Source organism: Pseudophryne corroboree, chromosome 11, assembly GCF_028390025.1.
Source record: "Pseudophryne corroboree isolate aPseCor3 chromosome 11, aPseCor3.hap2, whole genome shotgun sequence".
NCBI classification, from domain to species: Eukaryota; Metazoa; Chordata; class Amphibia; order Anura; family Myobatrachidae; genus Pseudophryne; species Pseudophryne corroboree.
The window spans coordinates 179037805-179061812 of NC_086454.1; the positions used below are offsets into that span (position 1 = coordinate 179037805).

At 37.1% G+C, this 24008-nt stretch overlaps 16 non-coding genes across 16 annotated transcripts; all 16 read right to left on the minus strand.

Annotated features, from left to right (window-relative positions):
* Positions 1–5519: 5519 nt before the first annotated feature.
* On the minus strand, positions 5520–5601 carry TRNAL-UAA (transfer RNA leucine (anticodon UAA)). The gene has a single exon. It is a non-coding gene; the product is annotated as a tRNA-Leu (tRNA).
* A 1080-nt stretch (positions 5602–6681) lies between these two features.
* Positions 6682–6763, minus strand: TRNAS-UGA (transfer RNA serine (anticodon UGA)). The gene has a single exon. It is a non-coding gene; the product is annotated as a tRNA-Ser (tRNA).
* Positions 6764–7843: 1080 nt separating this feature from the next.
* TRNAS-UGA (transfer RNA serine (anticodon UGA)) lies at positions 7844–7925 on the minus strand. Its single transcript has one exon. It is a non-coding gene; the product is annotated as a tRNA-Ser (tRNA).
* A 1080-nt stretch (positions 7926–9005) lies between these two features.
* Positions 9006–9087, minus strand: TRNAS-UGA (transfer RNA serine (anticodon UGA)). The gene has a single exon. It is a non-coding gene; the product is annotated as a tRNA-Ser (tRNA).
* Positions 9088–10167: 1080 nt separating this feature from the next.
* Positions 10168–10249, minus strand: TRNAS-UGA (transfer RNA serine (anticodon UGA)). The gene has a single exon. It is a non-coding gene; the product is annotated as a tRNA-Ser (tRNA).
* A 1080-nt stretch (positions 10250–11329) lies between these two features.
* On the minus strand, positions 11330–11411 carry TRNAS-UGA (transfer RNA serine (anticodon UGA)). Its single transcript has one exon. It is a non-coding gene; the product is annotated as a tRNA-Ser (tRNA).
* Positions 11412–12490: 1079 nt separating this feature from the next.
* On the minus strand, positions 12491–12572 carry TRNAS-UGA (transfer RNA serine (anticodon UGA)). Its single transcript has one exon. It is a non-coding gene; the product is annotated as a tRNA-Ser (tRNA).
* Positions 12573–13653: 1081 nt separating this feature from the next.
* TRNAS-UGA (transfer RNA serine (anticodon UGA)) lies at positions 13654–13735 on the minus strand. The gene has a single exon. It is a non-coding gene; the product is annotated as a tRNA-Ser (tRNA).
* Positions 13736–14815: 1080 nt separating this feature from the next.
* TRNAS-UGA (transfer RNA serine (anticodon UGA)) lies at positions 14816–14894 on the minus strand. The gene has a single exon. It is a non-coding gene; the product is annotated as a tRNA-Ser (tRNA).
* Positions 14895–15978: 1084 nt separating this feature from the next.
* Positions 15979–16060, minus strand: TRNAS-UGA (transfer RNA serine (anticodon UGA)). The gene has a single exon. It is a non-coding gene; the product is annotated as a tRNA-Ser (tRNA).
* A 1080-nt stretch (positions 16061–17140) lies between these two features.
* Positions 17141–17222, minus strand: TRNAS-UGA (transfer RNA serine (anticodon UGA)). Its single transcript has one exon. It is a non-coding gene; the product is annotated as a tRNA-Ser (tRNA).
* A 1081-nt stretch (positions 17223–18303) lies between these two features.
* TRNAS-UGA (transfer RNA serine (anticodon UGA)) lies at positions 18304–18385 on the minus strand. The gene has a single exon. It is a non-coding gene; the product is annotated as a tRNA-Ser (tRNA).
* A 1080-nt stretch (positions 18386–19465) lies between these two features.
* TRNAS-UGA (transfer RNA serine (anticodon UGA)) lies at positions 19466–19547 on the minus strand. The gene has a single exon. It is a non-coding gene; the product is annotated as a tRNA-Ser (tRNA).
* A 1080-nt stretch (positions 19548–20627) lies between these two features.
* Positions 20628–20706, minus strand: TRNAS-UGA (transfer RNA serine (anticodon UGA)). Its single transcript has one exon. It is a non-coding gene; the product is annotated as a tRNA-Ser (tRNA).
* A 1084-nt stretch (positions 20707–21790) lies between these two features.
* On the minus strand, positions 21791–21872 carry TRNAS-UGA (transfer RNA serine (anticodon UGA)). The gene has a single exon. It is a non-coding gene; the product is annotated as a tRNA-Ser (tRNA).
* Positions 21873–22952: 1080 nt separating this feature from the next.
* TRNAS-UGA (transfer RNA serine (anticodon UGA)) lies at positions 22953–23034 on the minus strand. The gene has a single exon. It is a non-coding gene; the product is annotated as a tRNA-Ser (tRNA).
* Between the last annotated feature and the right edge of the window lie 974 nt (positions 23035–24008).

Here is a 24008-nt window from a genome sequence, read left to right on the forward strand (position 1 = left end):
GTAGCTGAATAGCAATGGAAGTCTTGTTGTAATGTAGGGTTACCTTCTGAGAAGCACAATAGGGTTCCCTCCAGGAGGAATCTCTCTGACTGGTGGCTCCTTCGGGCTGATGTGCTGGGTCCGGAGTCCGCCGGCGGAAGTCCCGTGCACGCTGTGTGTAGCGCTACTCAGCGTTGCTCGGGATCGATGTTCTCCGTATCGACGCGTTTCGCCTGCAACAGGCTTCGTCAGGAATGCAGAGTAATCGCTCCATCTCCCGTCCTCAGCTATATAGGGCGTCCAGCCTGTAGTTCCTGTTTCCATGTGCGTTCCAAATGCGTTCCAGCCGAGTCTTCCTTTTCTTGTATGCATTCCAAATGCGTTCCACTATATTCCATACTTCCTGGTCCGCTCAGTTGTCTACCTCCCTATATTATATGAATGGTTTTGCAATTCCAGACAGACACCACATATACTAACATAAAACAGTGCCCCTAAAACCTATAATTTTATACATATAAAATTACACCACCAAATGGGTGCAGCAATGAAAATAAGAATAAAAATAAAAAAATTACAGTATCTAAAGAGAAAATATACCTTATATTATAGGGTTACTAAAATCTTCATTCATGTATTTTTTCTTTTCTTTAAATAATATCTTTTTTTTAAAGAAAAGAATATATTGTCTCTAGAGACCAAGACAATCTAAGAGGGATAAAACGAAGGGCACATAGACACCCTATATGGGCGTACCAATAATTCTACAATAGCTGCTCATAGTGCATAAAAGGATAAATTCCCTACATACAGTCTGTATCGATTTCTTGTTCATAGGAACGGCATTAAATCAAAATCGATATTCAGTCCCCTTGGTGTAAGGGTACCTAATTGATATATCAATTTCGTTTCTTCTTTAATCAAAAATTCCTCCAAACGTCCCCCTCTCCATGGTACAAACACCTTTTTTAGAGCCATAAATTGTAGACCACATGGTGGACTACAGTATGTAGGCCAGACAAAACGGAAGTTGCATATAAGGGTACAGGAGCACTTATGCAATATAAAGAATAAAAAGAAAGATCATAGCGTGTCCGCTCATTTTTTAGAAAAGCATCAGGGCAATCCATGTGGTCTACAATTTATGGCTCTAAAAAAGGTGTTTGTACCATGGAGAGGGGGACGTTTGGAGGAATTTTTGATTAAAGAAGAAACGAAATTGATATATCAATTAGGTACCCTTACACCAAGGGGACTGAATATCGATTTTGATTTAATGCCGTTCCTATGAACAAGAAATCGATACAGACTGTATGTAGGGAATTTATCCTTTTATGCACTATGAGCAGCTATTGTAGAATTATTGGTACGCCCATATAGGGTGTCTATGTGCCCTTCGTTTTATCCCTCTTAGATTGTCTTGGTCTCTAGAGACAATATATTCTTTTCTTTAAAAAAAAGATATTATTTAAAGAAAAGAAAAAATACATGAATGAAGATTTTAGTAACCCTATAATATAAGGTATATTTTCTCTTTAGATACTGTAATTTTTTTATTTTTATTCTTATTTTCATTGCTGCACCCATTTGGTGGTGTAATTTTATATGTATAAAATTATAGGTTTTAGGGGCACTGTTTTATGTTAGTATATGTGGTGTCTGTCTGGAATTGCAAAACCATTCATATAATATAGGGAGGTAGACAACTGAGCGGACCAGGAAGTATGGAATATAGTGGAACGCATTTGGAATGCATACAAGAAAAGGAAGACTCGGCTGGAACGCATTTGGAACGCACATGGAAACAGGAACTACAGGCTGGACGCCCTATATAGCTGAGGACGGGAGATGGAGCGATTACTCTGCATTCCTGACGAAGCCTGTTGCAGGCGAAACGCGTCGATACGGAGAACATCGATCCCGAGCAACGCTGAGTAGCGCTACACACAGCGTGCACGGGACTTCCACCGGCGGACTCCGGACCCAGCACATCAGCCCGAAGGAGCCACCAGTCAGAGAGATTCCTCCTGGAGGGAACCCTATTGTGCTTCTCAGAAGGTAACCCTACATTACAACAAGACTTCCATTGCTATTCAGCTACATCGATAGGGGTGAATACATTCAATTGGAAAAGACCAACCCTTTTACAAACTCTGCATACAACTAAAGGTTTTTTTTGGTCTCCCCCCCCCCCCCCCTAAAAAAGGTGTTTGCCCTAAGAGGATTTTTGTGGCTATCAATATATAGCATAGAAGGAGTAAGTCGCATAGTAGCGCATTTAATCTATGAGAACTGGTCATTTTTTAATCGGAGACTACCACAATACTGTGGGGTATAGTGAATTTTTTACCCTTCAATTTTTTGCCTTTATTTGTTTTTTATGTGTCTGTGATTGTTAAATGTATGTTTACCGGTAATAGGCAGTCACTTCCCTCTTTTTTCACTGTATGCATACTTTTTAATTGAATATTGATCGTTTTTCTGGAATTATTAAATAAAAAGAAATTTAAGGAACTGAAAAAGTTTAGTTTTTTTATTGTATTTATTGTATATTCTGTACTGTGCGCTGGGGAAAAATCCTGTGTCTTCTTTCTTCACTCGGCCACAACTACCTGACCTCAATTGGATGGTGCTACTTGGAAATCAAAACATTTTTCCTGTTGGCAGAAATATCTGATACATTTTATTTTAATTTGCTTCAATATTAATATGTAAACTTTGTGAAATATAATAGCTAGTATAGTTTAATGTCAAATATAGTTGTCAAGGACTTTTGATCTTGTACTAAATTCATTAGAAATCAGAGCCTTTAACATCACACCATGCCAACACTAGTGCTCATGAACTGTATTGTACATTTTACGGACATTTTATCAAATAATAATCATTTAAAATATATTAGGTTTTTTATTGGTCTATTCCACAGGTTTTCAAACTTGGTTCTCAGAACCCCACACAGTGCATGTTTTGCAGGTCTCCTCGCAGAACCACAAGTAAATAATTAGCTCCGCAAGTGGACTTTTTAAAATGTGTCAGTGAGTAATTAATACACATATGCACCTGCTGGGTTACCTGCAAATCATACACTGTGTGGGGTCCAGAGGACTGAGTTTGAGAACTTATGGTCTATTCCTTAATAAAGTTTGGAATTAGAACAACTGACACTGCACAATTAATAGTTTGTTGATTAACAGACATTATTTCTTACCTTTCATTACATCTCTACAGCTGTAAATCCAGATAGAAAGAATCTGCATGCACAAGTTGCCACTGAGAAACATTTATACAAGGTCACAAGCAGGGCCGTTTCTAGACAATTTGGCTCCCAGTGCGAGATTTCAAAATGCGCCCCCCCCCATTTCTATAAAAAAAAATTGCGTGCCCCCCCCCCCATATAGCCAGAAAAAAAGCATGCGTGCGCCGAAGGCGCGCGCACTCCCGACAAGGCTGTGTGGCCTGATTAAAATGGGCGTGGTCTCATTACAGTGGGCGTGGCCTCATCTGATATCGCACCCACCACAGGGGGAAAAAATAAAAATAAAAAAGTCCCCTTTTTACACATTACACCAGGCAAGTGTCCCCATATTACACAGCGCGGCAGGCAGGTGTCCCCATTTACAAAGTGCGGCAGGCAGGTGTCCCCATTTAACAAAGTGCGGCAGGCAGGTGTCCCCATTTTACACAGTACGGTAAGCAGATATCCCCATTTTACACAGTACGCAGGCAGGTGTCCCCATTTTACACAGTACGCAGGCACATGCCCCCATTTTACACAGTACGCAGGCAGGTGTCCCCATTTTACACAGTACGCAGGCACATGCCCCCATTTTACACAGTACGCAGGCAGGTGTCCCCATTTTACACAGTGCGACAGGTATCCCCATTTTACACAGTACGCAGGCATGTGTCCCCATTTTCCACAGTGCGGCAGGTATCCCCATTTTATACAGTGCGGCAGGTATCCCCATTTTATACAGTGCGGCAGGTGCCCCCATTTTACACAGTGCGGTAGGTATCCCCATTTTATACAGTGCGGCAGGTATCCCCATTTTACACAGTGCGGCAGGTGTCCCCATTTTACATAGTGCGACAGGTATCCCCATTTTACACAGTACGCAGGCATGTGTCCCCATTTTACACAGTGCGGCAGGTATCCCCATTTTACACAGTGTGGCAGGTATCCCCATTTTACACAGTGCGGCAGGTATCCCCATTTTACACAGTGCGGCAGGTATCCCCATTTTACACAGTGCGGTAGGTATCCCCATTTTATACAGTGCGGCAGGTATCCCCATTTTATAAGTGCGGCAGGTGCCCCCATTTTAAACAGTGCGGCAGGTATCCCCATTTTATACAGTGCGGCAGGTATCCCCATTTTATAAGTGCGGCAGGTGCCCCCATTTTACACAGTGCGGAAGGTATCCCCATTTTACACAGTGCGGCAGGTATCCCCATTTTACACAGTGCGGCAGGTATCCCCATTTTACACAGTGCGGCAGGTATCCCCATTTTACACAGTGCGGCAGGTATCCCCATTTTACACAGTACGGCAGGTATCCCCATTTTATACAGTGCGGCAGGTGCCCCCATTTTACACAGTGCGGCAGGTATCCCCATTTTACACAGTGCGGAAGGTGCCCCCATTTTACACAGTGCGGCAGGTATCCCCATTTTACACAGTGCGGCAGGTATCCCCATTTTACACAGTGCGGCAGGTATCCCCATTTTACACAGTGTGGCAGGTGTCAAGTGGGGGGGGGAGGGAGAGAGAGGGAGAGAGAGAGAGAGAGAGAGAGAGAGAGAGAGAGAGAGAGAGAGAGAAAATACTTACATCTTGCTGCTCTTCGGGTCCCGCCGACTCACGTCCCTCGCGCCGGCCGCCTCCTCCTTCGATGGTTATCTCCAGTCCTCTCCTCCCTCTCTCTCCCCCCCGAGCGCTCCTGCTCGGGGGGGCGGGGCTTCACGGAATGACGCATTTGCGTCATGACGTCACGACGCAAACGCGTCATTCCGCGAAGCCCCGCCCCCCGAGCAGGAGCGCTCGGGCGGAGAGAGAGGGAGGAGAGGAGTAGTCACAAAGTGCCGCGGCGGGCGCCCCGTGCGGTTGCACGGCTCGTCCGCCGCTAGAAACGGCACTGGTCACAAGCATGTACAAAGAATGCAGGAAGACACTGTCTGAGATTATATGGTTTAAAAAGAAGTCCATTGTAAAACAGGATATATATGTAGGTGAGCTAAGCTGAGATTGAGAACTCAATTCTTAAACATAACATGCTTTGATTCTCTTAATCTTGAATGCATTTCGTTTTTAAACCAGCTTGAAAAGCAAATGGATTTTGAGTCCATCACCTTAACAACTCGGCCACAACTACCTTAATGTTGTTTCACTGACAAGCTGTGTGCAAAATCAATGTTTTCCTTTTTTGGTAGCTTTTACAGTAAGTTAAATTTTGGGAAATGTAAAAGCTACTTTAGTTTCATGGAAAATAAAGTTATCAAGGACAAATGAGCTTAGCTTTCTACATGCATAAAAAGCAGTATGTAGCTGGCAGGATTTGAACCTGCGCGGGGAAACCCCAATGGATTTTAAGTCCATCGCCTTAACCACTCAGCCACAACTACCTGACATCAATTGGATGGTGCTACTTGGAAATCAAAACATTTTTCCTGGTGGCAGAAATATCTGATACATTTTATTTTAATTTGCTTCAATATTAATATGTAAACTTTGTGAAATATAATAGCTAGTATAGTTTAATGTCAAATATAGGTGTCAAGGACTTTTGATCTTGTACTAAATTAATTAGAAATCAGAGCCTTTAACATCACACCATGCCAACACTAGTGCTCATGAACTGCATTGTACATTTTACGGACATTTTATCAAATAATAATCATTTAAAATATATTAGGTTTTTTATTGGTCTATTCCACAGGTTTTCAAACTTGGTTCTCAGAACCCAACACAGTGCATGTTTTGCAGGTCTCCTCGCAGAGCCACAAGTAAATAATTAGCTCCACAAGTGGACTTTTTAAAATGTGTCAGTGAGTAATTAATACACATATGCACCTGCTGGGTTACCTGCAAATCGTACACTGTGTGGGGTCCAGAGGACTGAGTTTGAGAACTTATGGTCTATTCCTTAATAAAGTTTGGAATTAGAACAACTGACACTGCACAATTAATAGTTTGTTGATTAACAGACATTATTTCTTACCTTTCATTACATCTCTACAGCTGTAAATCCAGATAGAAAGAATCTGCATGCACAAGTTGCCACTGAGAAACATTTATACAAGGTCACAAGCATGTACATAGAATGCAGGAAGACACTGTCTGAGATTATATGGTTTAAAAAGAAGTCCATTGTAAAACAGGATATATATGTAGGTGAGCTAAGCTGAGATTGAGAACTCAATTCTTAAACATAACATGCTTTGATTCTCTTCATCTTGAATGCATTAAGTTTTTAAACCAGCTTGAAAAGCAAATGGATTTTGAATCCATCACCTTAACCACTCGGCCACAACTACCTTAATGTTGTTTCACTGACAAGCTGTGTGCAAAATCAATGTTTTCCTTTTTTGGTAGCTTTTACAGTAAGTTAAATTTTGGGAAATGTAAAAGCTACTTTAGTTTCATGGAAAATAAAGTTATCAAGGACAAATGAGCTTAGCTTTCTACATGCATAAAAAGCAGTACGTAGCTGGCAGGATTTGAACCTGCGCGGGGAAACCCCAATGGATTTCAAGTCCATCGCCTTAACCACTCGGCCACAACTACCTGACCTCAATTGGATGGTGCTACTTGGAAATCCAAACATTTTTCCTGGTGGCAGAAATATCTGATACATTTTATTTTAATTTGCTTCAATATTAATATGTAAACTTTGTGAAATATAATAGCTAGTATAGTTTAATGTCAAATATAGGTGTCAAGGACTTTTGATCTTGTACTAAATTAATTAGAAATCAGAGCCTTTAACATCACACCATGCCAACACTAGTGCTCATGAACTGTATTGTACATTTTACGGACATTTTATCAAATAATAATCATTTAAAATATATTAGGTATTTTATTGGTCTATTCCACAGGTTCTCAAACTTGGTTCTCAGAACCCCACACAGTGCATGTTTTGCAGGTCTCCTCGCAGAACCACAAGTAAATAATTAGCTCCACAAGTGGACTTTTTAAAATGTGTCAGTGAGTAATTAATACACATATGCACCTGCTGGGTTACCTGCAAATCATACACTGTGTGGGGTCCAGAGGACTGAGTTTGAGAACTTATGGTCTATTCCTTAATAAAGTTTGGAATTAGAACAACTGACACTGCACAATTAATAGTTTGTTGATTACCAGACATTATTTCTTACCTTTCATTACATCTCTACAGCTGTAAATCCAGATAGAAAGAATCTGCATGCACAAGTTGCCACTGAGAAACATTTATACAAGGTCACAAGCATGTACATAGAATGCAGGAAGACACTGTCTGAGATTATATGGTTTAAAAAGAAGTCCATTGTAAAACAGGATATATATGTAGGTGAGCTAAGCTGAGATTGAGAACTCAATTCTTAAACATAACATGCTTTGATTCTCTTCATCTTAAATGCATTTCGTTTTTAAACCAGCTTGAAAAGCAAATGGATTTTGAGTCCATCACCTTAACCACTCGGCCACAACTACCTTAATGTTGTTTCACTGGCAAGCTGTGTGCAAAATCAATGTTTTCCTTTTTTGGTAGCTTTTACAGTAAGTTAAATTTTGGGAAATGTAAAAGCTACTTTAGTTTCATGGAAAATAAAGTTATCAAGGACAAATGAGCTTAGCTTTCTACATGCATAAAAAGCAGTACGTAGATGGCAGGATTTGAACATGCGCGGGGAAACCCCAATAGATTTCAAGTCCATCGCCTTAACCACTCGGCCACAACTACCTGACCTCAATTGGATGGTGCTACTTGGAAATCAAAACATTTTTCCTGTTGGCAGAAATATCTGATACATTTTATTTTAATTTGCTTCAATATTAATATGTAAACTTTGTGAAATATAATAGCTAGTATAGTTTAATGTCAAATATAGGTGTCAAGGACTTTTGATCTTGTACTAAATTAATTAGAAATCAGAGCCTTTAACATCACACCATGCCAACACTAGTGCTCATGAACTGTATTGTACATTTTACGGACATTTTATCAAATAATAATCATTTAAAATATATTAGGTTTTTTATTGGTCTATTCCACAGGTTTTCAAACTTGGTTCTCAGAACCCCACACAGTGCATGTTTTGCAGGTCTCCTCGCAGAACCACAAGTAAATAATTAGCTCCACAAGTGGACTTTTTAAAATGTGTCAGTGAGTAATTAATACACATATGTACCTGCTGGGTTACCTGCAAATCATACACTGTGTGGGGTCCAGAGGACTGAGTTTGAGAACTTATGGTCTATTCCTTAATAAAGTTTGGAATTAGAACAACTGACACTGCACAATTAATAGTTTGTTGATTAACAGACATTATTTCTTACCTTTCATTACATCTCTACAGCTGTAAATCCAGATAGAAAGAACCTGCATGCACAAGTTGCCACTGAGAAACATTTATACAAGGTCACAAGCATGTACATAGAATGCAGGAAGACACTGTCTGAGATTATATGGTTTAAAAAGAAGTCCATTGTAAAACAGGATATATATGTAGGTGAGCTAAGCTGAGATTGAGAACTCAATTCTTAAACATAACATGCTTTGATTCTCTTCATCTTGAATGCATTTCGTTTTTAAACCAGCTTGAAAAGCAAATGGATTTTGAGTCCATCACCTTAACCACTCGGCCACAACTACCTTAATGTTGTTTCACTGACAAGCTGTGTGCAAAATCAATGTTTTCCTTTTTTGGTAGCTTTTACAGTAAGTTAAATTTTGGGAAATGTAAAAGCTACTTTAGTTTCATGGAAAATAAAGTTATCAAGGACAAATGAGCTTAGCTTTCTACATGCATAAAAAGCAGTACGTAGCTGGCAGGATTTGAACGTGCGTGGGGAAACCCCAATGGATTTCAAGTCCATCGCCTTAACCACTCGGCCACAACTACCCGACCTCAATTGGATGGTGCTACTTGGAAATCCAAACATTTTTCCTGGTGGCAGAAATATCTGATACATTTTATTTTAATTTGCTTCAATATTAATATGTAAACTTTGTGAAATATAATAGCTAGTATAGTTTAATGTCAAATATATGTGTCAAGGACTTTTGATCTTGTACTAAATTAATTAGAAATCAGAGCCTTTAACATCACACCATGCCAACACTAGTGCTCATGAACTGTATTGTACATTTTACGGACATTTTATCAAATAATAATCATTTAAAATATATTAGGTTTTTTATTGGTCTATTCCACAGGTTCTCAAACTTGGTTCTCAGAACCCCACACAGTGCATGTTTTGCAGGTCTCCTCGCAGAACCACAAGTAAATAATTAGCTCCACAAGTGGACTTTTTAAAATGTGTCAGTGAGTAATTTATAAACATATGCACCTGCTGGGTTACCTGCAAATCATACACTGTGTGGGGTCCAGAGGACTGAGTTTGAGAACTTATGGTCTATTCCTTAATAAAGTTTGGAATTAGAACAACTGACACTGCACAATTAATAGTTTGTTGATTACCAGACATTATTTCTTACCTTTCATTACATCTCTACAGCTGTAAATCCAAATAGAAAGAATCTGCATGCACAAGTTGCCACTGAGAAACATTTATACAAGGTCACAAGCATGTACATAGAATGCAGGAAGACACTGTCTGAGATTATATGGTTTAAAAAGAAGTCCATTGTAAAACAGGATATATATGTAGGTGAGCTAAGCTGAGATTGAGAACTCAATTCTTAAACATAACATGCTTTGATTCTCTTCATCTTGAATGCATTTCGTTTTTAAACCAGCTTGAAAAGCAAATGGATTTTGAGTCCATCACCTTAACCACTCGGCCACAACTACCTTAATGTTGTTTCACTGGCAAGCTGTGTGCAAAATCAATGTTTTCCTTTTTTGGTAGCTTTTACAGTAAGTTAAATTTTGGGAAATGTAAAAGCTACTTTAGTTTCATGGAAAATAAAGTTATCAAGGACAAATGAGCTAAGCTTTCTACATGCATAAAAAGCAGTATGTAGCTGGCAGGATTTGAACCTGCGCGGGGAAACCCCATTGGATTTCAAGTCCATCGCCTTAACCACTCGGCCACAACTACCTGACCTCAATTGGATGGTGCTACTTGGAAATCAAAACATTTTTCCTGTTGGCAGAAATATCTGATACATTTTATTTTAATTTGCTTCAATATTAATATGTAAACTTTTTGAAATATAATAGCTAGTATAGTTTAATGTCAAATATAGGTGTCAAGGACTTTTGATCTTGTACTAAATTAATTAGAAATCAGAGCCTTTAACATCACACCATGCCAACACTAGTGCTCATGAACTGTATTGTACATTTTACGGACATTTTATCAAATAATAATCATTTAAAATATATTAGGTTTTTTATTGGTCTATTCCACAGGTTTTCAAACTTGGTTCTCAGAACCCCACACAGTGCATGTTTTGCAGGTCTCCTCGCAGAACCACAAGTAAATAATTAGCTCCACAAGTGGACTTTTTAAAATGTGTCAGTGAGTAATTAATACACCTATGCACCTGCTGGGTTACCTGCAAATCATACACTGTGTGGGGTCCAGAGGACTGAGTTTGAGAACTTATGGTCTATTCCTTAATAAAGTTTGGAATTAGAACAACTGACACTGCACAATTAATAGTTTGTTGATTAACAGACATTATTTCTTACCTTTCATTACATCTCTACAGCTGTAAATCCAGATAGAAAGAATCTGCATGCACAAGTTGCCACTGAGAAACATTTATACAAGGTCACAAGCATGTACATAGAATGCAGGAAGACACTGTCTGAGATTATATGGTTTAAAAAGAAGTCCATTGTAAAACAGGATATATATGTAGGTGAGCTAAGCTGAGATTGAGAACTCAATTCTTAAACATAACATGCTTTGATTCTCTTCATCTTGAATGCATTTCGTTTTTAAACCAGCTTGAAAAGCAAATGGATTTTAAGTCCATCACCTTAACCACTCGGCCACAACTACCTTAATGTTGTTTCACTGACAAGCTGTGTGCAAAATCAATGTTTTCCTTTTTTGGTAGCTTTTACAGTAAGTTCAATTTTGGGAAATGTAAAAGCTACTTTAGTTTCATGGAAAATAAAGTTATCAAGGACAAATGAGCTTAGCTTTCTACATGCATAAAAAGCAGTACGTAGCTGGCAGGATTTGAACCTGCGCGGGGAAACCCCAATGGATTTCAAGTCCATCGCTTTAACCTTTTGGCCACAACTACCTGACCTCAATTGGATGGTGCTACTTGGAAATCAAACATTTTTCCTGTTGGCAGAAATATCTGATACATTTTATTTTAATTTGCTTCAATATTAATATGTAAACTTTGTGAAATATAATAGCTAGTATAGTTTAATGTCAAATATAGGTGTCAAGGACTTTTGATCTTGTACTAAATTAATTAGAAATCAGAGCCTTTAACATCACACCATGCCAACACTAGTGCTCATGAACTGTATTGTACATTTTACGGACATTTTATCAAATAATAATCATTTAAAATATATTAGGTTTTTTATTGGTCTATTCCACCGGTTTTCAAACTTGGTTCTCAGAACCCCACACAGTGCATGTTTTGCAGGTCTCCTCGCAGAACCACAAGTAAATAATTAGCTCCACAAGTGGACTTTTTAAAATGTGTCAGTGAGTAATTAATACACATATGCACCTGCTGGGTTACCTGCAAATCATACACTGTGTGGGGTCCAGAGGACTGAGTTTGAGAACTTATGGTCTATTCCTTAATAAAGTTTGGAATTAGAACAACTGACACTGCACAATTAATAGTTTGTTGATTAACAGACATTATTTCTTACCTTTCATTGCATCTCTACAGCTGTAAATCCAGATAGAAAGAATCTGCATGCACAAGTTGCCACTGAGAAACATTTATACAAGGTCACAAGCATGTACATAGAATGCAGGAAGACACTGTCTGAGATTATATGGTTTAAAAAGAAGTCCATTGTAAAACAGGATATATATGTAGGTGAGCTAAGCTGAGATTGAGAACTCAATTCTTAAACATAACATGCTTTGATTCTCTTCATCTTGAATGCATTTCGTTTTTAAACCAGCTTGAAAAGCAAATGGATTTTAAGTCCATCACCTTAACCACTCAGCCACAACTACCTTAATGTTGTTTCACTGACAAGCTGTGTGCAAAATCAATGTTTTCCTTTTTTGGTAGCTTTTACAGTAAGTTAAATTTTGGGAAATGTAAAAGCTACTTTAGTTTCATGGAAAATAAAGTTATCAAGGACAAATGAGCTTAGCTTTCTACATGCATAAAAAGCAGTACGTAGCTGGCAGGATTTGAACCTGCGCGGGGAAACCCCAATGGATTTCAAGTCCATCGCTTTAACCTTTTGGCCACAACTACCTGACCTCAATTGGATGGTGCTACTTGGAAATCAAAACATTTTTCCTGTTGGCAGAAATATCTGATACATTTTATTTTAATTTGCTTCAATATTAATATGTAAACTTTGTGAAATATAATAGCTAGTATAGTTTAATGTCAAATATAGGTGTCAAGGACTTTTGATCTTGTACTAAATTAATTAGAAATCAGAGCCTTTAACATCACACCATGCCAACACTAGTGCTCATGAACTGTATTGTACATTTTACGGACATTTTATCAAATAATAATCATTTAAAATATATTAGGTTTTTTATTGGTCTATTCCACAGGTTTTCAAACTTGGTTCTCAGAACCCCACACAGTGCATGTTTTGCAGGTCTCCTCGCAGAACCACAAGTAAATAATTAGCTCCACAAGTGGACTTTTTAAAATGTGCCAGTGAGTAATTAATACACATATGCACCTGCTGGGTTACCTGCAAATCATACACTGTGTGGGGTCCAGAGGACTGAGTTTGAGATCTTATGGTCTATTCCTTAATAAAGTTTGGAATTAGAACAACTGACACTGCACAATTAATAGTTTGTTGATTAACAGACATTATTTCTTACCTTTCATTAAATCTCTACAGCTGTAAATCCAGATAGAAAGAATCTGCATGCACAAGTTGCCACTGAGAAACATTTATACAAGGTCACAAGCATGTACATAGAATGCAGGAAGACACTGTCTGAGATTATATGGTTTAAAAAGAAGTCCATTGTAAAACAGGATATATATGTAGGTGAGCTAAGCTGAGATTGAGAACTCAATTCTTAAACATAACATGCTTTGATTCTCTTCATCTTGAATGCATTTCGTTTTTAAACCAGCTTGAAAAGCAAATGGATTTTGAGTCCATCACCTTAACCACTCGGCCACAACTACCTTAATGTTTTTTTCACTGACAAGCTGTGTGCAAAATCAATGTTTTCCTTTTTTGGTAGCTTTTACAGTAAGTTAAATTTTGGGAAATGTAAAAGCTACTTTAGTTTCATGGAAAATAAAGTTATCAAGGACAAATGAGCTTAGCTTTCTACATGCATAAAAAGCAGTACGTAGCTGGCAGGATTTGAACCTGCGCGGGGAAACCCCAATGGATTTCAAGTCCATCGCCTTAACCACTCGGCCACAACTACCTGACCTCAATTGTATGGTGCTACTTGGAAATCCAAACATTTTTCCTGGTGGCAGAAATATCTGATACATATTATTTTAATTTGCTTCAATATTAATATGTAAATTTTGTGAAATATAATAGCTAGTATAGTTTAATGTCAAATATAGGTGTCAAGGACTTTTGATCTTGTACTAAATTAATTAGAAATCAGAGCCTTTAACATCACACCATGCCAACACTAGTGCTCATGAACTGTATTGTACATTTTACGGACATTTTATCAAATAATAATCATTTAAAATATATTAGGTTTTTTATTGGTCTATTCCACAGGTTCTCAAACTTGGTTCTCAGAACCCCACACAGTGCATGTTTTGCAGGTCTCCTCGCAGAACCACAAGTAAATAATTAGCTCCACAAGTGGACTTTTTAAAATGTGTCAGTGAGTAATTAATACACATATGCACCTGCTGGGTTACCTGCAAATCATACACTGTGTGGGGTCCAGAGGACTGAGTTTGAGAACTTATGGTCTATTCCTTAATAAAGTTTGGAATTAGAACAACTGACACTGCACAATTAATAGTTTGTTGATTAACAGACATTATTTCTTACCTTTCATTACATCTCTACAGCTGTAAATCCAGATAGAAAGAATCTGCATGCACAAGTTGCCACTGAGAAACATTTATACAAGGTCACAAGCATGTACATAGAATGCAGGAAGACACTGTCTGAGATTATATGGTTTAAAAAGAAGTCCATTGTAAAACAGGATATATATGTAGGTGAGCTAAGCTGAGATTGAGAACTCAATTCTTAAACATAACATGCTTTGATTCTCTTCATCTTTAATGCATTTCGTTTTTAAACCAGCTTGAAAAGCAAATGGATTTTGAGTCCATCACCTTAACCACTCGGCCACAACTACCTTAATGTTGTTTCACTGACAAGCTGTGTGCAAAATCAATGTTTTCCTTTTTTGGTAGCTTTTACAGTAAGTTAAATTTTGGGAAATGTAAAAGCTACTTTAGTTTCATGGAAAATAAAGTTATCAAGGACAAATGAGCTTAGCTTTCTACATGCATAAAAAGCAGTATGTATCTGGCAGGATTTGAACCTGCGCGGGGAAATCCCAATGGATTTCAAGTCCATCGCCTTAACCACTCGGCCACAACTATCTGACCTCAATTGGATGGTGCTACTTGGAAATCAAAACATTTTTCCTGTTGGCAGAAATATCTGATACATTTTATTTTAATTTGCTTCAATATTAATATGTAAAACTTTGTGAAATATAATAGCTAGTATAGTTTAATGTCAAATATAGGTGTCAAGGACTTTTGATCTTGTACTAAATTAATTAGAAATCAGAGCCTTTAACATCACACCATGCCAACACTAGTGCTCATGAACTGTATTGTACATTTTACGGACATTTTATCAAATAATAATCATTTAAAATATATTAGGTTTTTTATTGGTCTATTCCACCGGTTTTCAAACTTGGTTCTCAGAACCCCACACAGTGCATGTTTTGCAGGTCTCCTCGCAGAACCACAAGTAAATAATTAGCTCCACAAGTGGACTTTTTAAAATGTGTCAGTGAGTAATTAATACACATATGCACCTGCTGGGTTACCTGCAAATCATACACTGTGTGGGGTCCAGAGGACTGAGTTTGAGAACTTATGGTCTATTCCTTAATAAAGTTTGGAATTAGAACAACTGACACTGCACAATTAATAGTTTGTTGATTACCAGACATTATTTCTTACCTTTCATTACATCTCTACAGCTGTAAATCCAGATAGAAAGAATCTGCATGCACAAGTTGCCACTGAGAAACATTTATACAAGGTCACAAGCATGTACATAGAATGCAGGAAGACACTGTCTGAGATTATATGGTTTAAAAAGAAGTCCATTGTAAAACAGGATATATATGTAGGTGAGCTAAGCTGAGATTGAGAACTCAATTCTTAAACATAACATGCTTTGATTCTCTTCATCTTGAATGCATTTCGTTTTTAAACCAGCTTGAAAAGCAAATGGATTTTGAGTCCATCACCTTAACCACTCGGCCACAACTACCTTAATGTTGTTTCACTGGCAAGCTGTGTGCAAAATCAATGTTTTCCTTTTTTGGTAGCTTTTACAGTAAGTTAAATTTTGGGAAATGTAAAAGCTACTTTAGTTTCATGGAAAATAAAGTTATCAAGGACAAATGAGCTTAGCTTTCTACATGCATAAAAAGCAGTACGTAGCTGGCAGGATTTGAACCTGCGCGGGGAAACCCCATTGGATTTCAAGTCCATCGCCTTAACCACTCGGCCACAACTACCTGACCTCAATTGGATGGTGCTACTTGGAAATCAAAACATTTTTCCTGTTGGCAGAAATATCTGATACATTTTATTTTAATTTGCTTCAATATTAATATGTAAACTTTGTGAAATATAATAGCTAGTATAGTTTAATGTCAAATATAGGTGTCAAGGACTTTTGATCTTGTACTAAATTAATTAGAAATCAGAGCCTTTAACATCACACCATGCCAACACTAGTGCTCATGAACTGTATTGTACATTTTACGGACATTTTATCAAATAATAATCATTTAAAATATATTAGGTTTTTTATTGGTCTATTCCACCGGTTTTCAAACTTGGTTCTCAGAACCCCACACAGTGCATGTTTTGCAGGTCTCCTCGCAGAACCACAAGTAAATAATTAGCTCCACAAGTGGACTTTTTAAAATGTGTCAGTGAGTAATTAATACACATATGCACCTGCTGGGTTACCTGCAAATCATACACTGTGTGGGGTCCAGAGGACTGAGTTTGAGAACTTATGGTCTATTCCTTAATAAAGTTTGGAATTAGAACAACTGACACTGCACAATTAATAGTTTGTTGATTAACAGACATTATTTCTTACCTTTCATTGCATCTCTACAGCTGTAAATCCAGATAGAAAGAATCTGCATGCACAAGTTGCCACTGAGAAACATTTATACAAGGTCACAAGCATGTACATAGAATGCAGGAAGACACTGTCTGAGATTATATGGTTTAAAAAGAAGTCCATTGTAAAACAGGATATATATGTAGGTGAGCTAAGCTGAGATTGAGAACTCAATTCTTAAACATAACATGCTTTGATTCTCTTCATCTTGAATGCATTTCGTTTTTAAACCAGCTTGAAAAGCAAATGGATTTTAAGTCCATCACCTTAACCACTCAGCCACAACTACCTTAATGTTGTTTCACTGACAAGCTGTGTGCAAAATCAATGTTTTCCTTTTTTGGTAGCTTTTACAGTAAGTTAAATTTTGGGAAATGTAAAAGCTACTTTAGTTTCATGGAAAATAAAGTTATCAAGGACAAATGAGCTTAGCTTTCTACATGCATAAAAAGCAGTACGTAGCTGGCAGGATTTGAACCTGCGCGGGGAAACCCCAATGGATTTCAAGTCCATCGCTTTAACCTTTTGGCCACAACTACCTGACCTCAATTGGATGGTGCTACTTGGAAATCAAAACATTTTTCCTGTTGGCAGAAATATCTGATACATTTTATTTTAATTTGCTTCAATATTAATATGTAAACTTTGTGAAATATAATAGCTAGTATAGTTTAATGTCAAATATAGGTGTCAAGGACTTTTGATCTTGTACTAAATTAATTAGAAATCAGAGCCTTTAACATCACACCATGCCAACACTAGTGCTCATGAACTGTATTGTACATTTTACGGACATTTTATCAAATAATAATCATTTAAAATATATTAGGTTTTTTATTGGTCTATTCCACAGGTTTTCAAACTTGGTTCTCAGAACCCCACACAGTGCATGTTTTGCAGGTCTCCTCGCAGAACCACAAGTAAATAATTAGCTCCACAAGTGGACTTTTTAAAATGTGCCAGTGAGTAATTAATACACATATGCACCTGCTGGGTTACCTGCAAATCATACACTGTGTGGGGTCCAGAGGACTGAGTTTGAGAACTTATGGTCTATTCCTTAATAAAGTTTGGAATTAGAACAACTGACACTGCACAATTAATAGTTTGTTGATTAACAGACATTATTTCTTACCTTTCATTGCATCTCTACAGCTGTAAATCCAGATAGAAAGAATCTGCATGCACAAGTTGCCACTGAGAAACATTTATACAAGGTCACAAGCATGTACATAGAATGCAGGAAGACACTGTCTGAGATTATATGGTTTAAAAAGAAGTCCATTGTAAAAACAGGATATATATGTAGGTGAGCTAAGCTGAGATTGAGAACTCAATTCTTAAACATAACATGCTTTGATTCTCTTCATCTTGAATGCATTTCGTTTTTAAACCAGCTTGAAAAGCAAATGGATTTTAAGTCCATCACCTTAACCACTCAGCCACAACTACCTTAATGTTGTTTCACTGACAAGCTGTGTGCAAAATCAATGTTTTCCTTTTTTGGTAGCTTTTACAGTAAGTTAAATTTTGGGAAATGTAAAAGCTACTTTAGTTTCATGGAAAATAAAGTTATCAAGGACAAATGAGCTTAGCTTTCTACATGCATAAAAAGCAGTACGTAGCTGGCAGGATTTGAACCTGCGCGGGGAAACCCCAATGGATTTCAAGTCCATCGCTTTAACCTTTTGGCCACAACTACCTGACCTCAATTGGATGGTGCTACTTGGAAATCAAAACATTTTTCCTGTTGGCAGAAATATCTGATACATTTTATTTTAATTTGCTTCAATATTAATATGTAAACTTTGTGAAATATAATAGCTAGTATAGTTTAATGTCAAATATAGGTGTCAAGGACTTTTGATCTTGTACTAAATTAATTAGAAATCAGAGCCTTTAACATCACACCATGCCAACACTAGTGCTCATGAACTGTATTGTACATTTTACGGACATTTTATCAAATAATAATCATTTAAAATATATTAGGTTTTTTATTGGTCTATTCCACAGGTTTTCAAACTTGGTTCTCAGAACCCCACACAGTGCATGTTTTGCAGGTCTCCTCGCAGAACCACAAGTAAATAATTAGCTCCACAAGTGGACTTTTTAAAATGTGCCAGTGAGTAATTAATACACATATGCACCTGCTGGGTTACCTGCAAATCATACACTGTGTGGGGTCCAGAGGACTGAGTTTGAGATCTTATGGTCTATTCCTTAATAAAGTTTGGAATTAGAACAACTGACACTGCACAATTAATAGTTTGTTGATTAACAGACATTATTTCTTACCTTTCATTAAATCTCTACAGCTGTAAATCCAGATAGAAAGAATCTGCATGCACAAGTTGCCACTGAGAAACATTTATACAAGGTCACAAGCATGTACATAGAATGCAGGAAGACACTGTCTGAGATTATATGGTTTAAAAAGAAGTCCATTGTAAAACAGGATATATATGTAGGTGAGCTAAGCTGAGATTGAGAACTCAATTCTTAAACATAACATGCTTTGATTCTCTTCATCTTGAATGCATTTCGTTTTTAAACCAGCTTGAAAAGCAAATGGATTTTGAGTCCATCACCTTAACCACTCGGCCACAACTACCTTAATGTTTTTTCACTGACAAGCTGTGTGCAAAATCAATGTTTTCCTTTTTTGGTAGCTTTTACAGTAAGTTAAATTTTGGGAAATGTAAAAGCTACTTTAGTTTCATGGAAAATAAAGTTATCAAGGACAAATGAGCTTAGCTTTCTACATGCATAAAAAGCAGTACGTAGCTGGCAGGATTTGAACCTGCGCGGGGAAACCCCAATGGATTTCAAGTCCATCGCCTTAACCACTCGGCCACAACTACCTGACCTCAATTGTATGGTGCTACTTGGAAATCCAAACATTTTTCCTGGTGGCAGAAATATCTGATACATATTATTTTAATTTGCTTCAATATTAATATGTAAATTTTGTGAAATATAATAGCTAGTATAGTTTAATGTCAAATATAGGTGTCAAGGACTTTTGATCTTGTACTAAATTAATTAGAAATCAGAGCCTTTAACATCACACCATGCCAACACTAGTGCTCATGAACTGTATTGTACATTTTACGGACATTTTATCAAATAATAATCATTTAAAATATATTAGGTTTTTTATTGGTCTATTCCACAGGTTCTCAAACTTGGTTCTCAGAACCCCACACAGTGCATGTTTTGCAGGTCTCCTCGCAGAACCACAAGTAAATAATTAGCTCCACAAGTGGACTTTTTAAAATGTGTCAGTGAGTAATTAATACACATATGCACCTGCTGGGTTACCTGCAAATCATACACTGTGTGGGGTCCAGAGGACTGAGTTTGAGAACTTATGGTCTATTCCTTAATAAAGTTTGGAATTAGAACAACTGACACTGCACAATTAATAGTTTGTTGATTAACAGACATTATTTCTTACCTTTCATTACATCTCTACAGCTGTAAATCCAGATAGAAAGAATCTGCATGCACAAGTTGCCACTGAGAAACATTTATACAAGGTCACAAGCATGTACATAGAATGCAGGAAGACACTGTCTGAGATTATATGGTTTAAAAAGAAGTCCATTGTAAAACAGGATATATATGTAGGTGAGCTAAGCTGAGATTGAGAACTCAATTCTTAAACATAACATGCTTTGATTCTCTTCATCTTTAATGCATTTCGTTTTTAAACCAGCTTGAAAAGCAAATGGATTTTGAGTCCATCACCTTAACCACTCGGCCACAACTACCTTAATGTTGTTTCACTGACAAGCTGTGTGCAAAATCAATGTTTTCCTTTTTTGGTAGCTTTTACAGTAAGTTAAATTTTGGGAAATGTAAAAGCTACTTTAGTTTCATGGAAAATAAAGTTATCAAGGACAAATGAGCTTAGCTTTCTACATGCATAAAAAGCAGTATGTATCTGGCAGGATTTGAACCTGCGCGGGGAAATCCCAATGGATTTCAAGTCCATCGCCTTAACCACTCGGCCACAACTATCTGACCTCAATTGGATGGTGCTACTTGGAAATCAAAACATTTTTCCTGTTGGCAGAAATATCTGATACATTTTATTTTAATTTGCTTCAATATTAATATGTAAAACTTTGTGAAATATAATAGCTAGTATAGTTTAATGTCAAATATAGGTGTCAAGGACTTTTGATCTTGTACTAAATTAATTAGAAATCAGAGCCTTTAACATCACACCATGCCAACACTAGTGCTCATGAACTGTATTGTACATTTTACGGACATTTTATCAAATAATAATCATTTAAAATATATTAGGTTTTTTATTGGTCTATTCCACCGGTTTTCAAACTTGGTTCTCAGAACCCCACACAGTGCATGTTTTGCAGGTCTCCTCGCAGAACCACAAGTAAATAATTAGCTCCACAAGTGGACTTTTTAAAATGTGTCAGTGAGTAATTAATACACATATGCACCTGCTGGGTTACCTGCAAATCATACACTGTGTGGGGTCCAGAGGACTGAGTTTGAGAACTTATGGTCTATTCCTTAATAAAGTTTGGAATTAGAACAACTGACACTGCACAATTAATAGTTTGTTGATTACCAGACATTATTTCTTACCTTTCATTACATCTCTACAGCTGTAAATCCAGATAGAAAGAATCTGCATGCACAAGTTGCCACTGAGAAACATTTATACAAGGTCACAAGCATGTACATAGAATGCAGGAAGACACTGTCTGAGATTATATGGTTTAAAAAGAAGTCCATTGTAAAACAGGATATATATGTAGGTGAGCTAAGCTGAGATTGAGAACTCAATTCTTAAACATAACATGCTTTGATTCTCTTCATCTTGAATGCATTTCGTTTTTAAACCAGCTTGAAAAGCAAATGGATTTTGAGTCCATCACCTTAACCACTCGGCCACAACTACCTTAATGTTGTTTCACTGGCAAGCTGTGTGCAAAATCAATGTTTTCCTTTTTTGGTAGCTTTTACAGTAAGTTAAATTTTGGGAAATGTAAAAGCTACTTTAGTTTCATGGAAAATAAAGTTATCAAGGACAAATGAGCTTAGCTTTCTACATGCATAAAAAGCAGTACGTAGCTGGCAGGATTTGAACCTGCGCGGGGAAACCCCATTGGATTTCAAGTCCATCGCCTTAACCACTCGGCCACAACTACCTGACCTCAATTGGATGGTGCTACTTGGAAATCAAAACATTTTTCCTGTTGGCAGAAATATCTGATACATTTTATTTTAATTTGCTTCAATATTAATATGTAAACTTTGTGAAATATAATAGCTAGTATAGTTTAATGTCAAATATAGGTGTCAAGGACTTTTGATCTTGTACTAAATTAATTAGAAATCAGAGCCTTTAACATCACACCATGCCAACACTAGTGCTCATGAACTGTATTGTACATTTTACGGACATTTTATCAAATAATAATCATTTAAAATATATTAGGTTTTTTATTGGTCTATTCCACAGGTTTTCAAACTTGGTTCTCAGAACCCCACACAGTGCATGTTTTGCAGGTCTCCTCGCAGAACCACAAGTAAATAATTAGCTCCACAAGTGGACTTTTTAAAATGTGTCAGTGAGTAATTAATACACCTATGCACCTGCTGGGTTACCTGCAAATCATACACTGTGTGGGGTCCAGAGGACTGAGTTTGAGAACTTATGGTCTATTCCTTAATAAAGTTTGGAATTAGAACAACTGACACTGCACAATTAATAGTTTGTTGATTAACAGACATTATTTCTTACCTTTCATTACATCTCTACAGCTGTAAATCCAGATAGAAAGAATCTGCATGCACAAGTTGCCACTGAGAAACATTTATACAAGGTCACAAGCATGTACATAGAATGCAGGAAGACACTGTCTGAGATTATATGGTTTAAAAAGAAGTCCATTGTAAAACAGGATATATATGTAGGTGAGCTAAGCTGAGATTGAGAACTCAATTCTTAAACATAACATGCTTTGATTCTCTTCATCTTGAATGCATTTCGTTTTTAAACCAGCTTGAAAAGCAAATGGATTTTAAGTCCATCACCTTAACCACTCGGCCACAACTACCTTAATGTTGTTTCACTGACAAGCTGTGTGCAAAATCAATGTTTTCCTTTTTTGGTAGCTTTTACAGTAAGTTCAATTTTGGGAAATGTAAAAGCTACTTTAGTTTCATGGAAAATAAAGTTATCAAGGACAAATGAGCTTAGCTTTCTACATGCATAAAAAGCAGTACGTAGCTGGCAGGATTTGAACCTGCGCGGGGAAACCCCAATGGATTTCAAGTCCATCGCTTTAACCTTTTGGCCACAACTACCTGACCTCAATTGAATGGTGCTACTTGGAAATCAAAACATTTTTCCTGTTGGCAGAAATATCTGATACATTTTATTTTAATTTGCTTCAATATTAATATGTAAACTTTGTGAAATATAATAGCTAGTATAGTTTAATGTCAAATATAGGTGTCAAGGACTTTTGATCTTGTACTAAATTAATTAGAAATCAGAGCCTTTAACATCACACCATGCCAACACTAGTGCTCATGAACTGTATTGTACATTTTACGGACATTTTATCAAATAATAATCATTTAAAATATATTAGGTTTTTTATTGGTCTATTCCACCGGTTTTCAAACTTGGTTCTCAGAACCCCACACAGTGCATGTTTTGCAGGTCTCCTCGCAGAACCACAAGTAAATAATTAGCTCCACAAGTGGACTTTTTAAAATGTGTCAGTGAGTAATTAATACACATATGCACCTGCTGGGTTACCTGCAAATCATACACTGTGTGGGGTCCAGAGGACTGAGTTTGAGAACTTATGGTCTATTCCTTAATAAAGTTTGGAATTAGAACAACTGACACTGCACAATTAATAGTTTGTTGATTAACAGACATTATTTCTTACCTTTCATTGCATCTCTACAGCTGTAAATCCAGATAGAAAGAATCTGCATGCACAAGTTGCCACTGAGAAACATTTATACAAGGTCACAAGCATGTACATAGAATGCAGGAAGACACTGTCTGAGATTATATGGTTTAAAAAGAAGTCCATTGTAAAACAGGATATATATGTAGGTGAGCTAAGCTGAGATTGAGAACTCAATTCTTAAACATAACATGCTTTGATTCTCTTCATCTTGAATGCATTTCGTTTTTAAACCAGCTTGAAAAGCAAATGGATTTTAAGTCCATCACCTTAACCACTCAGCCACAACTACCTTAATGTTGTTTCACTGACAAGCTGTGTGCAAAATCAATGTTTTCCTTTTTTGGTAGCTTT